Here is a 17,277-nt window from a genome sequence, read left to right on the forward strand (position 1 = left end):
CAATAAAAATTATTTTAAAAAAAAAAAAACAATAAATGCTGGCCTAACCAGCTATGCCTTCATCGCATGAAAGAATTATAAACTGTCCAATCAAACACTCTCAGGACAGGTACAGCACGGGGTCAGATACAGAGTAAAGCTCCCTCTACACTGTCCCCATCAAACACTCCCAGGACAGGTACAGCACAGGGTCAGATACAGAGTAAAGCTCCCTCTACACTGTCCCCATCAAACACTCCCAGGACAGGTACAGCACGGGGTTAGATACAGAGTAAAGCTCCCTCTACACTATCCCCATTAAACACTCCCAGGACAGGTACAGCACGGGGTCAGATACAGAGTAAAGCTCCCTCTACACTGTCCCCATCAAACACTCCCAGGACAGGTACAGCACAGGGTCAGATACAGAGTAAAGCTCCCTCTACACTGTCCCCATCAAACACTCCCAGGACAGGTACAGCACGGGGTTAGATACAGAGTAAAGCTCCCTCTACACTATCCCCATTAAACACTCCCAGGACAGGTACAGCACGGGGTTAGATACAGAGTAAAGCTCCCTCTACACTGTCCCCATCAAACACTCCCAGGACAGGTAGAGGACTGGTCAGATTCAATAGAGTACTGCTACTGCCATCAGGCAAATTTCCCATTTTCTATACCAGTGATCCGGTGAATTGGAAAAAAACTGCCAATTTACTAAACGATGATCAATTAAGTGTTTGTGCCCACTGGAAAGTGGGTGGAAACAACCTAAATTCCTGTCACACAAGATGCTTCCTTGAAATTACTTGTGAGTCACTCACCCACCTATAGCAAATCTGTACACGGGTTTGTCTAATTGTAAAAGAAAATTAAACTCTGGTTTTGCATTGAGTCACCCAGACTAGTGAGCCTAAACAGCATTGGTGGAAATGAGGGCAAAAGTCATCAAGTTCCGATTACATGATGAAGCATACTCAGAAGGAGCAGGCTGGCAATGAGCAATAAATCAATCAAAATTGCAAAGAGAAACCTTTCCTTCTCAGATTCTGACTGACATATTGTACATTTACAACATTTTCAGGTGTTCATAGAAAGGCTAGTTTCCTTTTGCTAAGATGGCAAAATACACAAGAAAATTCACTGGCAAATATCTTCCATCAAACCTTTGCAATATTAACCACTATAATTGTTGATCCTCAACATCTCCATTCAGCACCCCTGCCCCACCCCCCTCCCCTCCCACACACACTGCCCCTCCCACACACTGCCCCTCCCACACACACACCCCCGCCCCTCCCACACACCCCCGCCCCTCCCACACCCCCGCCCCTCCCACACCCCCGCCCCTCCCACACCCCCGCCCCTCCCACACACACCCCCCTCCCACACACACCCCCCTCCCACACACACCCCCCGCCCCTCCCACACACACCCCCCGCCCCTCCCACACACACCCCCCGCCCCTCCCACACACACCCCCCGCCCCTCCCACACACACCCCCCGCCCCTCCCACACACACCCCCCGCCCCTCCCACACACACCCCCCGCCCCTCCCACACACACCCCCCGCCCCTCCCACACACACCCCCCGCCCCTCCCACACACACCCCCCGCCCCTCCCACACACACCCCCCGCCCCTCCCACACACACCCCCCGCCCCTCCCACACACACCCCCCCCCCCTCCCACACACACCCCCCGCCCCTCCCACACACACCCCCCGCCCCTCCCACACACACCCCCCGCCCCTCCCACACACACCCCCCGCCCCTCCCACACACACCCCCCGCCCCTCCCACACACCCCCCCCTTCCCTGTCCAATTCTGCTTCGAAAAATACCTGGTCTTTGGTCCTTGGCTGCCCTGTAATTGCAGTCACTAGGTTTGTAAATGTAAGCACAATTACTGTTCATTTACAACAAGAACTGTAATGAAATATGCAGCAAATATAACTGGTTAACTATTAACTAATACCTAACTCCCACTTTAACGTGCACCCCAGCCTCGACACCCTCTCCAGACACCTGTCATCAGTGAAGGTTTCCCATTCATTGACTCCGATCTTGCTTCTTGTACCAGAGACATGGGTGACCTGTTGATCTGTTCTGACAGCAAGCATGTCATGGGTCATGTCTTTGCGGATGCTGCCATCATCCATTCAGTTCACAGGACCCAGTCGACGGAGTCACCACTGATTGAAGAGGGAAACCATACTGGGGACCCCTGCACACTGGTGTGCTTCCATATTCAACACTCTTAACTTTCAGTTGGTCCACACTCGACCTCTCAACTTTGGCCTGACAGCTGCGGCCTTAACAATCCTGCTGCTGATTTCAGCATCAAGGGACAATTTGCTGATATCTGTTGATCAAAGGTATGTAAACCAATTTAATGGGAGAAAAATTGGGAAACTCTTCTCTGACTTCAGACAGCAATCTGACCCAAGAGACCACAGTAATCCAATGGCAAACCACCCTCATGGCCAAGCTACCTTTGGCATAGTTACACTGCTCATTCTCAGAATCTCAGCTCACTCCTATGTGAATGCTTGCAGCAAACCTGCACGTGCTGGCAGTGAGCACCCCCCACCCTGGATTCATACTGGATCAACTGAGCATTGCAGACCCAACAAAACTACTGTCAAAACGGACTTAGCTCTTTTCTTTCATACCGGACATGCATGGCACAAGCATCTCACACCCTATTTACCCAGGCCCATTGATCAAAATGACTGAAACCGGCCTCAGCTAACCAACATGGTTCAAATCTTCCAGCAACATGCATGTTATCGTGAAACTGACTCTTTCTCCCCCCCACATCTCCAAATTACAAGTCACCAGTTTGTCATTGGACAACACATGTAAGGTTTCAGACCGGAATGGACAGCCAACAGGAATTCTTTCCACACATGATAACTCATCAAGAAACAGGCAGCTTCAAGAAGACCCAATCATTTTATCAGCACAACTAGAGATAGGCATGAAATGCAATCTTACCAATATCGCCTAACTCCTACAAACCACATTTTGAAAAATCCTGACCATAGAACATAACAGCACAGTACAGGCCCTTCGGCCCACGATGCTGCGCTGTCCTGTGAAACCCCTCTATAGTCCCTCTACACTATTCCCTTATCGTCCATATGCCTATCCAATGACCATTTGAATGCGTTTAGTGTTGGCGAGTCCACTACTGTTGCAGGCAGGGCATTCCACGCCCTTACTACTCTCGGAGTAAAGAACCTACCTCTGACATCTGTCCTGTATCTATCTCCCCTCAATTTAAAGCTATGTCCCCTCGTGCTGGACAACACCATCCGAGGAAAAAGGCTCTCACTGTCCACCCTATCTAATCCTCTGATCATCTTGTATGCCTCAATTAAGTCACCTCTTAACCTTCTTCTCTCTAACGAAAACAGCCTCAAGTCCTTCAGCCTTTCCTCATATGATCTTCCCTCCATACCAGGAAACATTCTTATAAATCTCCTCTGTACCCTTTCTAATGCTTCCACATCCTTCCTATCGTAAAGCACCTCCACAGGCGGGAAACGTCAGCAGCCACTACACGCTCTTCTGACCAATTTAAGGAGGCTCCAAGGCCTGGATACATGAGCACATTCAGGCATAGCCTGCCTCAGTAGTTCTGATTCAAATGCTCTGATTTTTCATCAGTTTCTTGATGAACGATTGGCTTGTGCATGGTGGGCGGGCTGATGCAGGCATGCCAGTTGTCATAATATCACTGATTCAATATAATGCACCAGGAACTTTAACAATTACTTCATCCTGTTTAAGAAAGAGATTTTGACAACAAGACCCACTCCCCCTCCAAAATACTCAGCCAGTATTGGCCATAACAAACATCCTCGCAATCATCGCTCCTCTTGCACAAATCGCATTTCACAGTTTGATCTTGGAGCCAGTACGTAGAGCTGGAGGAAGCCCTTTTGGTGTACAGCTAGACCATCCAAATCATGGAAATGTTCATACACAATACATCTTATATGCCACCAGCTTGACCTAAATGGTCCATCTGCTGTCACTGGAAAAGGACAAGGAAAAATCCCAATGCCCCTGAACAACATGATCCTTAAAAACCATGCAACGGCCAAAGCTTTCAGCCACTAAAACTCAAGGGAATCAGTACCCTTGAGCACAGCAAAGCCATTTGCATCTAGGGGCACTCGCATTTGAGGTGATTGAGAATGCTAAATCCTCACAATCTAAATCTACTGAAATACTAACCATTAAAAAAAGGTCCTCTGATATTTTCAAGGCAAGGCAACCCCTTATGATGTCATTCAAGCAAGTGTTTAAACCAACTTTGATAATTCAACCATCACTGAAAGAGTATAAACAGCATTTAACCATTATTCACCATGCAACTTGTGGGATCTTTGTGAGCAATGCTGCATTTTTCTAAATTACTTCCATGACTGTACTTCAAAACTACTTAATTAGTTGTCACAAGTTTCTGAATCTCCAGAGGGTGTGAAAGGTGTTCTACAAATGCAACCTTTTTTCCCCCAATGAGCACAGCCCTGCGCCTGAAACTCTGGGGAACAGTCACTTGAGCGAGGAAACACATCCATTCATAGACACGTAGAGATAGAGATGAAGATGAAAAGGAAGAGTAAATATGACAAATGTCAGGTAGAAAATACACTAGAGAATCAGGAAGAATCTCGAAGGACCAGAGAGGAAGTGAAAAACAATTAATATGAAAAGCAAGGAGGGAGCATGAAAAGAGACTGGCAACTAACGTAAAAGGGAACCCCAAGGTCTTCTATAAGCATTTAAGTAAAAGGGAGAAATAGAGTGGGGTTAATTAGGGATGAAAAAGGGCACTTGCACATTGAGGCAGGAAAAATAGCAGAAATATTACACAAGTACTTTGCATCTGTCTTTACAAATGAAGATTCTACCCGGGTTGGTGAGAGGGTAACTGGCACTCTCAAAGAACTTACAATTGGGATTTACAATTGTAAATTCATACTTGGTGTTCAGAAGGCTATCTTTATTTAAAATTGAGAAGTTACCAGGACCAGATGAAATGCATCCAAGGGTACTGAGAGGAGAGAGAGTGGAAATTGTAGAGGCACTGGTGATAATCTTCCACTCTTCCTTAAACAGAGGGGGTGACGTCAGAGAACTGGAGAATTGAATGTTGCACACTTGTTCAAAAATGAGGGCAAGGATAAAACCAGCAACTACAGACCCATCAGTTTGGCTGTAGTACAGAAACTTCTGGAAACGATAATTCGGGACAAAACTAGTAGTTACTTCAACAGATGCAGGCTAATTAAGGAAAGCCAGCATGGGATCATTCAGGGGAAAATCATGTTCAATTAACTTGGAGGTTTTTGAGGAGGTAACAGAGAAGGTTGGCAAGGGCAATGCTGTTGGTGTGGTATATGGAGAATTTCAAAAGGTAGTTGATACAGTGCCACACAACAGACTTGAGCAAAATTGTAGCTCATGGAATAAAAGGGAATTTAGGGACTTGGCTGAGTGACAGGAAAGAGTAGTGATAAATAGTTGTTTTTCAGATAGGAGGAATGTTTGACGTGGATCTCCCCAAGAGTTAGTGTTGGGAGCCTTGCTCTATATTAATGACCGAGACTGAGCACGATTTCAAAATTTGCAGATGATACAAAGATTGGAAACATCAATGGTGATGAGGATAGTCTTGAACTTCAAAAAGGACATACACATATTGGTGGATTGGGCAGACAAGTGGCAGATGACATTCAATGCAGAGAGGCGCGAGGGGATTCGTTTTGACGGGAATAACGCGGGGTCCATGGTGCGTCTCGTTCTGGGCACCATGCTTGAAGAAGGATGTCAAGACATGGAGAGAGGACGGAAGAGATTCACAAGAATTATTCCAAGGATAAAGAACTGTAGTCATGAGGATAGATTGGAGAGGTTGGGACTGTGTTCCTCGGAGAAGAGAAGGCTGAGAGGAGACTTGACAGAGATGTTCAAAATCATGATGGGGGCTGGACAGACTAGACAGGGACAAACTGTTCCCCCTCGTAAAAGAATCAAGACCCAGTCTGCACAGATTGAAAATAATTGGCAAAAGGAGTAAAAGTGATGCGAGGAAAAGGTTGTTCACCCAAAGGGTGATCACAGTAAGACGTCTTACAGCACCAGGTTAAGCAACAACACCCAAAAGGGTAGCAGAGGCAGGTTTGATCGAGGTATTGAAAAGGGAATTGGATTTCGATCAGCATGGCGGCACAGTGGTTAACACTGCTGCCTCACAGCACCAGGGACCCAGGTTCAACTCCAACTTTGAGTGACTGTCTGTGTGGAGTTCGCATGTTCTCCCAGTGTCTGCGTGGGTTTCGTCCGGGTGCTCCGGTTTCCTCCCACAGTCCAAAGATGTGCGGGTTACGTGAAATGGCCATGAAAAATTGCCCCTTAGTGTGGAGGGATGTGCAGGTTAGATTACAGGAGTCAGGCGTGGTGGGCAGGTGAGTGGACCTAGGTAGAGTGTTTGGAGGGTCAGTGCAGACTCAGTGGGCTGAATGGCCTCCTTCAGCACTATAGGAACATTATGAGAACCATTCTATGAAAAGAATGTGCAAGGTGACAGGTGTGTGGGACATGGTCTTTCAACGGGTCCGTGCAGACCCCTCCTGCGCATGGTACGATTCTGTGATCAAGGCACTAAAAATAATCAAGGCGCCTGTAGCTCAGACACAACGATAACAGAGCTGTTAACCAATTATCATTCCAAGGAAAAACTTTGGCTTCAGACTCGCTGAAGATGTGACTGGGCAGAAGTGAGGTTGGATTTCAGACAGGCACTCTCACCTGAGGAAGGAGCAGTGCTCCGAAAGCTAGTGATTCCGAACAAGCCTGTTGGGACTTTAACCTGGTGTTGTCAGACTTTGGACTGGGTTTCAGACGGGCCTGCGCAACCTTCTGGGGATGGAGTGATCCACAGCAAGAGACGAGTACCAGGCGGTGTTGCTAGGTTGAGGACGGTGCCCCCATGCCCCTAAGCCCCCTCTCAAACTGAACCTGGTGTTCAAACACATGGAGCCAATGTGTTCAAACACATTGATGTTCTGTGGGGGGTGGATGCCTGTCAAGTACAGTCTCTCCATTCCTGTCTTGTAACATGAAACAACCATGTGGAAGAGTGGTCCAACCTTTTGGAAAAAGTCAGCACCTTATGGAAGGACATGGTGCTCCAACTTGACTGCACTGCTTGCTGAGGAGCATGGCCCAAAGTGGTGTCAGCATCCCCCCCCCCCCCCCCGAGCCTGCTGAAGGCCTCCCAGCCTCTGGCCCCACACTCACCCTCACACTGGCGCTTCAGGCCGCCGCCGCCGCCTCACAGACCTCGGCGCTCGCACCACAAACCGTCCGTTACCGAGTTTCCCCCCACCCCCCCACCCTCTCTCTCAAAAAAAACACATTTAGAAAAAAAAAACAACCAAAAAGGCTGGAGCTGTCCAGGAGTGAGAGAGGGATGGGGGGAGGAGGGGGAAAAGAGAGAGAGAGAGAGAGAGAAGGAGGGGGGGGGGGGAGGGAGGAGGAAGAAGAGAGGGGGGAAGGGGAAGAGAACACAACTAAAGGGGGGAGGGAGAAAAATGAGAAAGAAAGCAAACGGCGGAGAAAATTAAAAAAAAAAGAGAAAAGAAAGAAAATAATCTGGCCGCCTTCGGCGCCTGCGTGCCACGTCACGCTTTCCTGCCCACTCTGTGACGTCAGCGAGGTGCTCCGCGCTTGTGACGTCACCGCTTTCTGCGTGGAGCCCCTGCCGAGCGGCGCTGCTGTGCGGGACACCCCGAGCCCGAGCCTCATCAGCGATCGCGCCAGGACTGCCTCCTTCATCCACCGGGCTGTACGGCACAACTCTCACAACGCCCAGTGGTTAGAACTCCACTTCAAATCTATGTCCCCTGTGTTTATTCAGAACGTGCAGGTTAAATTCAGCAATGGCAATGTCATGGGGAGATGGTCATTGGCACTTGTGTGGGACAAATCAGGGTCATCGAATCCCGACAGTGCAGAACGAGGCCACTCGGCCCATCATGTCTGCATTGGCCCTCTGAAAGAGCACCCCACCCACTCCTCTGGCCTACACCAAAAACGCTCTAACTTCATCTACACTAAGGGACAATTCAACATGGCCAATACACCTAACCTACACATCTTTGGACACTAAGGGACAATTTAACATGGCCAATACACCTAACCTGCACATCTTTGGACACTAAGGGACAATTTAACACGGCCAATCCACCTAACCTGTACATCTTTGGACACTAAGGGACAATTTATCATGGCCAATCCACCTAAACTGTACATCTTTGGACACTAAGGGACAATTTAACATGGCCAATCCACCTAACCTGTACATCTTTGGACACTAAGGGCAATTTAACATGGCCAATCCACCTAACCTGTACATCTTTGGACACTAAGGGACAATTTATCATGGCCAATCCACCTAACCTGCACATCATTGGACACTAAGGGACAATTTAACATGGCCAATCCACCTAACCTGCACATCTTTGGACACTAAGGGACAATTCAGCATGGCCAATCCACCTAACCTGCACATCTTTGGACTGTGGGAGGAAACCGGAGCACCCGGAGGAAGCCCACACAGACATATGGAGAACGTGCAAACTCCACACAGGCAGCCAACCAAGGCTCCCTGGTACTGCGATGCAGCAGTGCTAACCATTGTGCCACCATGCCGCCCCAACACATGTTACTGGTCAGCACAAGGCTGGATATTGCCCAGGTCTTGCAGCATTTGGACATAGACTGCTTCAGGATCTGAGGAGTTGTGAATGATGCTGAACATTGTTCAAGTCATCTGACCACAACAGTTCAGGAGAAATAAGAACAGGAGTAGACCATTCAGCCCATCGAGCCTGCTCCGCCATTCAATCGGATCATGGCTGATCTGACATTCCTCACGTCCACTTTCATCAGTGAACATCCCCACTTCTGACCTTATGATGGAAGGAAGCAGCTGAAGATGGTTGGGTCCAGGACACTCCCCAAAGGAACTCCTGCAGTTATGTCCTGGAGCTGAGATGATTGCCTCCAACCACCGCAACCATCTTCCTTTGTGCCAGGTATGACTCCAACCAGCGGAGAGTTTTCCGCCTGATTTCCATTGACACCAGTTTATTCTTGGTCCTGTGTGTGTGTGTGTGTGTGACAGGAACATGTCAGTGAATGGCCATTATATTATTGTTGGTGCTGTGTGTGTGTGACAGGAACATGTCAGTGAATGGCCATTATATTATTGTTGGTCCTGTGTGTGTGTGTGTGTGTGTGTGGAACATGTCAGTGAATGGCCATTATATTATTGTTGGTCCAGTGTGTGTGTGGAACATGTCAGTGAATGACCATTATATTATTGTTGGTCCAGTGTGTGTGACAGGAACATGTCAGTGAATGGCCATTATATTATTGTTGGTGCTGTGTGTGTGTGACAGGAACATGTCAGTGAATGGCCATTATATTATTGTTGGTCCAGTGTGTGTGTGGAACATGTCAGTGAATGACCATTATATTATTGTTGGTCCAGTGTGTGTGACAGGAACATGTCAGTGAATGGCCATTATATTATTGTTGGTCCAGTGTGTGTGTGGAACATGTCAGTGAATGGCCATTATATTATTGTTGGTCCAGTGTGTGTGTGTGTGGAACATGTCAGTGAATGGCCATTATATTATTGTTGGTCCAGTGTGTGTGTGTGTGTGGAACATGTCAGTGAATGGCCATTATAGTATTGTTGGTCCAGTGCGTGTGTGTGACAGGAACACGTCAGTGAATGGCCATTATATTATTGTTGGTCCTGTGTGTGTGTGTGGAACATGTCAGTGAATGGCCATTATAGTATTGTTGGTCCAGTGCGTGTGTGTGACAGGAACACGTCAGTGAATGGCCATTATATTATTGTTGGTCCTGTGTGTGTGTGTGGAACATGTCAGTGAATGGCCATTATATTATTGTTGGTGCTGTGTGTGTGAGAGACAGGAACATGTCAGTGAATGGCCATTATATTATTGTTGGTCCAGTGTGTGTGTGGAACATGTCAGTGAATGGCCATTATATTATTGTTGGTCCAGTGTGTGTGTGGAACATGTCAGTGAATGGCCATTATATTATTGTTGGTCCAGTGTGTGTGTGACAGGAACATGTCAGTGAATGGCCATTATATTATTGTTGGTCCAGTGTGTGTGTGGAACATGATGTGGAGATGCCGGCGTTGGACTGGGGTGAGCACAGTAAGAAGTCTTACAACACCAGGTTAAAGTCCAACAGGTTTGTTTCAAACACGAGCTTTCGGAGCACGGCTCCTTCTTCAGGTGAATGGAAAGGCTTGTTCCAGAAATGTTTATATAGACACAGTCAGAGATGCCCCGGAATGCGAGCACCTGCAGGCAACCTGCAGGCGAGCACCTGCAGGCATCTTTGATGATTTGATTGCCTGCAGGTGCTCGCATTCCGGGGCATCTCTGACTGTGTCTATATAAACATTTCTGGAACAAGCCTTTCCATTCACCTGAAGAAGGAGCCGTGCTCCGAAAGCTCGTGTTTGAAACAAACCTGTTGGACTTTAACCTGGTGTTGTAAGACTTCTTACTGTGTGGAACATGTCAGTGAATGGCCATTATATTATTGTTGGTCCAGTGTGTGTGTGTGACAGGAACATGTCAGTGAATGGCCATTATATTATTGTTGGTCCAGTGTGTGTGTGTGTGTGGAACATGTCAGTGAATGGCCATTATATTATTGTTGGTCCAGTGTGTGTGTGTGGAACATGTCAGTGAATGGCCATTATATTATTGTTGGTCCAGTGTGTGTGTGGAACATGTCAGTGAATGGCCATTATATTATTGTTGGTTCAGTGTGTGTGTGTGGAACATGTCAGTGAATGACCATTATATTATTGTTGGTTCAGTGTGTGTGTGTGTGGAACATGTCAGTGAATGGCCAATATATTATTGTTGGTCCAGTGTGTGTGTGACAGGAACATGTCAGTGAATGGCCATTATATTATTGTTGGTTCAGTGTGTGTGTGTGTGTGGAACATGTCAGTGAATGACCATTATATTATTGTTGGTTCAGTGTGTGTGTGTGTGTGGAGCATGTCAGTGAATGGCCATTATATTATTGTTGGTCCAGTGTGTGTGTGGAACATGTCAGTGAATGGCCATTATATTATTGTTGGTCCAGTTAGTGTGTGTGTGTGGAACATGTCAGTGAATGGCCATTATATTATTGTTGGTCCAGTGTGTGTGTGACAGGAACATGTCAGTGAATGGCCATTATATTATTGTTGGTCCAGTGTGTGTGTGTGACTGGAACATGTCAGTGAATGGCCGTTATATTATTGTTGGTCCAGTGTGTGTGTGAGAGACAGGAACATGTCAGTGAATGGACATTATATTATTGTTGGTTCAGTGTGTGTGTGTGTGTGTGACAGGAACATGTCAGTGAATGGCCATTATATTATTGTTGGTCCAGTGTGTGTGTGACAGGAACATGTCAGTGAATGGCCATTATATTATTGTTGGTCCAGTGTGTGTGTGGAATATGTCAGTGAATGGCCATTATATTATTGTTGGTTCAGTGTGTGTGTGTGTGTGTGTGTGGAACATGTCAGTGAATGACCATTATATTATTGTTGGTTCAGTGTGTGTGTGTGTGTGGAACATGTCAGTGAATGGCCATTATATTATTGTTGGTCCAGTGTGTGTGTGGAACATGTCAGTGAATGGCCATTATATTATTGTTGGTCCAGTTAGTGTGTGTGTGTGGAACATGTCAGTGAATGGCCATTATATTATTGTTGGTCCAGTGTGTGTGTGTGTGTGACAGGAACATGTCAGTGATTGGCCATTATATTATTGTTGGTCCAGTGTGTGTGTCTGGAACATGTCAGTGAATGGCCATTATATTATTGTTGGTCCAGTGTGTGTGTGACAGGAACATGTCAGTGAATGGCCATTATATTATTGTTGGTCCAGTGTGTGTGTGTGGAACATGTCAGTGAATGGCCATTATATTATTGTTGGTGCAGTGTGTGTGTGGAACATGTCAGTGAATGGCCATTATATTATTGTTGGTCCAGTGTGTGTGACAGGAACATGTCAGTGAATGGCCATTATATTATTGTTGGTCCAGTGTGTGTGTGTGTGTGACAGGAACATGTCAGTGAATGGCCATTATATTATTGTTTGTCCAGTGTGTGTGTGTGACAGGAACATGTCAGTGAATGGCCATTATATTATTGTTGGTCCAGTGTGTGTGTGTGACTGGAACATGTCAGTGAATGGCCGTTATATTATTGTTGGTCCAGTGTGTGTGTGAGAGACAGGAACATGTCAGTGAATGGACATTATATTATTGTTGGTTCAGTGTGTGTGTGTGTGTGTGACAGGAACATGTCAGTGAATGGCCATTATATTATTGTTGGTCCAGTGTGTGTGTGACAGGAACATGTCAGTGAATGGCCATTATATTTTTGTTGGTCCAGTGTGTGTGTGGAATATGTCAGTGAATGGCCATTATATTATTGTTGGTTCAGTGTGTGTGTGTGTGTGTGGAACATGTCAGTGAATGGCCATTATATTATTGTTGGTTCAGTGTGTGTGTGTGTGTGGAACATGTCAGTGAATGGCCATTATATTATTGTTGGTCCAGTGTGTGTGTGACAGGAACATGTCAGTGAATGGCCATTATATTATTGTTGGTTCAGTGTGTGTGTGTGTGTGGAACATGTCAGTGAATGACCATTATATTATTGTTGGTTCAGTGTGTGTGTGTGGAACATGTCAGTGAATGGCCATTATATTATTGTTGGTCCAGTGTGTGTGTGGAACATGTCAGTGAATGGCCATTATATTATTGTTGGTCCAGTGTGTGTGTGTGTGTGACAGGAACATGTCAGTGATTGGCCATTATATTATTGTTGGTCCAGTGTGTGTGTGACAGGAACATGTCAGTGAATGGCCATTATATTATTGTTGGTCCAGTGTGTGTGTGTGGAACATGTCAGTGAATGGCCATTATATTATTGTTGGTCCAGTGTGTGTGTGACAGGAACATGTCAGTGAATGGCCATTATATTATTGTTGGTCCAGTGTGTGTGTGTGTGTGTGTGTGTGACAGGAACATGTCAGTGAATGGCCATTATATTATTGTTGGTCCAGTGTGTGTGTGTGACTGGAACATGTCAGTGAATGGCCATTATATTATTGTTGGTGCAGTGTGTGTGTGTGTGGAACACGTCAGTGAATGGCCATTGTATTATTGTTGGTCCAGTGTGTGTGTGTGTGGAACATGTCAGTGAATGGCCATTGTATTATTGTTGGTGCTGTGTGTGTGTGTGACAGGAACATGTCAGTGAATGGCCATTATATTATTGTTGGTGCAGTGTGTGTGTGACAGGAACATGTCAGTGAATTGCCATTATATTATTGTTGGTCCAGTGTGTGTGTGTGACAGGAACATGTCAGTGAATGACCATTATATTATTGTTGGTCCTGTGTGTGTGTTTCAAGAACATGTCAGTGAATGGCCATTATATTATTGTTGGTCCAGTGTGTGTGTGTGTGGAACATGTCAGTGAATGGCCATTATATTATTGTTGGTCCAGTGTGTGTGTGACAGGAACACGTCAGTGAATGGCCATTATATTATTGTTGGTCCAGTGTGTGTGTGGAACATGTCAGTGAATGACCATTATATTATTGTTGGTCCAGTGTGTGTGACAGGAACATGTCAGTGAATGGCCATTATATTATTGTTGGTGCAGTGTGTGTGTGTGACAGGAACATGTCAGTGAATAGCCATTATATTATTGTTGGTCCAGTGTGTGTGTGTGTGGAACATGTCAGTGAATGGCCATTATATTATTGTTGGTCCAGTGTGTGTGTGTGTGACTGGAACATGTCAGTGAATGGCCATTATATTATTGTTGGTGCTGTGTGTGTGTGACAGGAACATGTCAGTGAATAGCCATTATATTATTGTTGGTCCAGTGTGTGTGTGTGTGGAACATGTCAGTGAATGGCCATTATATTATTGTTGGTCCAGTGTGTGTGTGTGTGACTGGAACATGTCAGTGAATGGCCATTATATTATTGTTGGTCCAGTGTGTGTGTGGAACATGTCAGTGAATGACCATTATATTATTGTTGGTCCAGTGTGTGTGACAGGAACATGTCAGTGAATGGCCATTATATTATTGTTGGTGCAGTGTGTGTGTGTGACAGGAACATGTCAGTGAATAGCCATTATATTATTGTTGGTCCAGTGTGTGTGTGTGTGGAACATGTCAGTGAATGGCCATTATATTATTGTTGGTCCAGTGTGTGTGTGTGTGACTGGAACATGTCAGTGAATGGCCATTATATTATTGTTGGTGCTGTGTGTGTGTGACCGGAACATGTCACCGGAACGTGAGGGGCCTCACGGTAGCATGGTGGTTAGCATCAATGCTTCACAGCTCCAGGGTCCCAGGTTCAATTCCCGGCTGGGTCACTGTCTGTGTGGAGTCTGCACGTCCTCCCCGTGTGTGCGTGGGTTTCCTCCGGGTGCTCCGGTTTCCTCCCACAGTCCAAAGATGTGCGGGTTAGGTGGATTGGCCATGCTAAATTGCCCGTAGTGTAAGGTTAATGGGGGGAGTGTAAGGTTAATGAGGGGATTGTTGGGTTACGGGTATACGGGTTACGTGGGTTTAAGTAGGGTGATCATTGCTCGGCACAACATCGAGGGCCGAAGGGCCTGTTCTGTGCTGTACTGTTCTATGTTCTATGTCAGTGAATGGCCATTATATTATTGTTGGTCCAGTGTGTGTGTGACAGGAACATGTCAGTGAATGGCCATTATATTATTGTTGGTCCAGTGTGTGTGTGGAACATGTCAGTGAATGGCCATTATATTATTGTTGGTGCTGTGTGTGTGTGACAGGAACATGTCAGTGAATGGCCATTATATTATTGTTGGTCCAGTGTGTGTGTGTGTGTGGAACATGTCAGTGAATGGCCATTATATTATTGTTGGTGCTGTGTGTGTGTGACAGGAACATGTCAGTGAATGGCCATTATATTATTGTTGGTCCAGTGTGTGTGTGTGGAACATGTCAGTGAATGGTCATTATATTATTGTTGGTCCAGTGTGGGTGTGTGACAGGAACATGTCAGTGAATGGCCATTATATTATTGTTGGTCCAGTTTGTGTGTGTGGAACATGTCAGTGAATGGCCATTATATTATTGTTGGTCCAGTGTGTGTGTGTGTGTGTGTGTGAGACAGGAACATGTCAGTGAATGGCCATTATATTATTGTTGATCCAGTGTGTGTGTGTGTGTGTGTGTGTGTGTGTGTGTGACAGGAACATGTCAGTGAATGGCCATTATATTATTGTTGGTGCAGTGTGTGTCACAGGAACATGTCAGTGAATGGCCATTATATTAATGTTGGTCCAGTATGTGTGTGTCACAGGAACATGTCAGTGAATGGCCATTATATTATTGTTGGTCCAGTGTGTGTGTGTGGAACATGTCAGTGAATGGCCATTATATTATTGTTGGTCCAGTGTGTGTGTGACAGGAACATGTCAGTGAATGGCCATTATATTATTGTTGGTCCAGTGTGTGTGTGGAACATGTCAGTGAATGGCCATTATATTATTGTTGGTCCAGTGTGTGTGTGGAACATGTCAGTGAATGGCCATTATATTATTGTTGGTCCAGTGTGTGTGTGTGTGGAACATGTCAGTGAATGGCCATTATATTATTGTTGGTCCAGTGTGTGTGTGTGGAACATGTCAGTGAATGGCCATTATATTATTGTTGGTCCAGTGTGTGTGTGTGTGGAACATGTCAGTGAATGGCCATTATATTATTGTTGGTCCAGTGTGTGTGTGTGTGTGTGGAACATGTCAGTGAATGGCCATTATATTATTGTTGGTCCAGTGTGTGTGTGTGACAGGAACATGTCAGTGAATGGCCATTATATTATTGTTGGTCCAGTGTGTGTGTGTGTGGAACATGTCAGTGAATGGCCATTATATTATTGTTGGCCAAGTGTGTGTGGAACACGTCAGTGAATGGCCATTATATTATTGTTGGTCCAGTGTGTGTGTCTGGAACATGTCAGTGAATGGCCATTATATTATTGTTGGTCCAGTGTGTGTGTGTGGAACATGTCAGTGAATGGCCATTATATTATTGTTGGTCCAGTGTGTGTGTGGAACATGTCAGTGAATGGCCATTATATTATTGTTGGTTCAGTGTGTGTGTGTGGAACATGTCAGTGAATGACCATTATATTATTGTTGGTTCAGTGTGTGTGTGTGTGTGGAACATGTCAGTGAATGGCCAATATATTATTGTTGGTCCAGTGTGTGTGTGACAGGAACATGTCAGTGAATGGCCATTATATTATTGTTGGTTCAGTGTGTGTGTGTGACAGGAACATGTCAGTGAATGGCCATTATATTATTGTTGGTCCAGTGTGTGTGTGTGTGTGGAACATGTCAGTGAATGGCCATTATATTATTGTTGGTCCAGTGTGTGTGTGTGGAACATGTCAGTGAATGGCCATTATATTATTGTTGGTCCAGTGTGTGTGACAGGAACATGTCAGTGAATGGCCATTATATTATTGTTGGTCCAGTGTGTGTGTGTGTGTGACAGGAACATGTCAGTGAATGGCCATTATATTATTGTTTGTCCAGTGTGTGTGTGTGACAGGAACATGTCAGTGAATGGCCATTATATTATTGTTGGTCCAGTGTGTGTGTGTGACTGGAACATGTCAGTGAATGGCCGTTATATTATTGTTGGTCCAGTGTGTGTGTGAGAGACAGGAACATGTCAGTGAATGGACATTATATTATTGTTGGTTCAGTGTGTGTGTGTGTGTGACAGGAACATGTCAGTGAATGGCCATTATATTATTGTTGGTCCAGTGTGTGTGTGACAGGAACATGTCAGTGAATGGCCATTATATTATTGTTGGTCCAGTGTGTGTGTGGAATATGTCAGTGAATGGCCATTATATTATTGTTGGTTCAGTGTGTGTGTGTGTGTGTGGAACATGTCAGTGAATGACCATTATATTATTGTTGGTTCAGTGTGTGTGTGTGTGTGGAACATGTCAGTGAATGGCCATTATATTATTGTTGGTCCAGTGTGTGTGTGACAGGAACATGTCAGTGAATGGCCATTATATTATTGTTGGTTCAGTGTGTGTGTGTGACAGGAACATGTCAGTGAATGGCCATTATATT

The 17,277-nt window shown here is 45.6% G+C and overlaps 1 long non-coding RNA gene across 1 annotated transcript in view; it reads right to left on the reverse strand.

The window, feature by feature from the left end:
• LOC119958240 overlaps nucleotides 1–7,476 on the reverse strand; it is a 127,249-nt gene extending 119,773 nt beyond the window's left edge. The window contains exon 1 of the long non-coding RNA XR_005458984.1: nucleotides 7,300–7,476. This is a non-coding gene — a long non-coding RNA (uncharacterized LOC119958240). The remainder of the gene's footprint in view (nucleotides 1–7,299) is intronic.
• Nucleotides 7,477–17,277: the final 9,801 nt, after the last annotated feature.

Source organism: Scyliorhinus canicula, chromosome 28 (assembly GCF_902713615.1).
Source record: "Scyliorhinus canicula chromosome 28, sScyCan1.1, whole genome shotgun sequence".
NCBI lineage: Eukaryota > Metazoa > Chordata > Chondrichthyes > Carcharhiniformes > Scyliorhinidae > Scyliorhinus > Scyliorhinus canicula.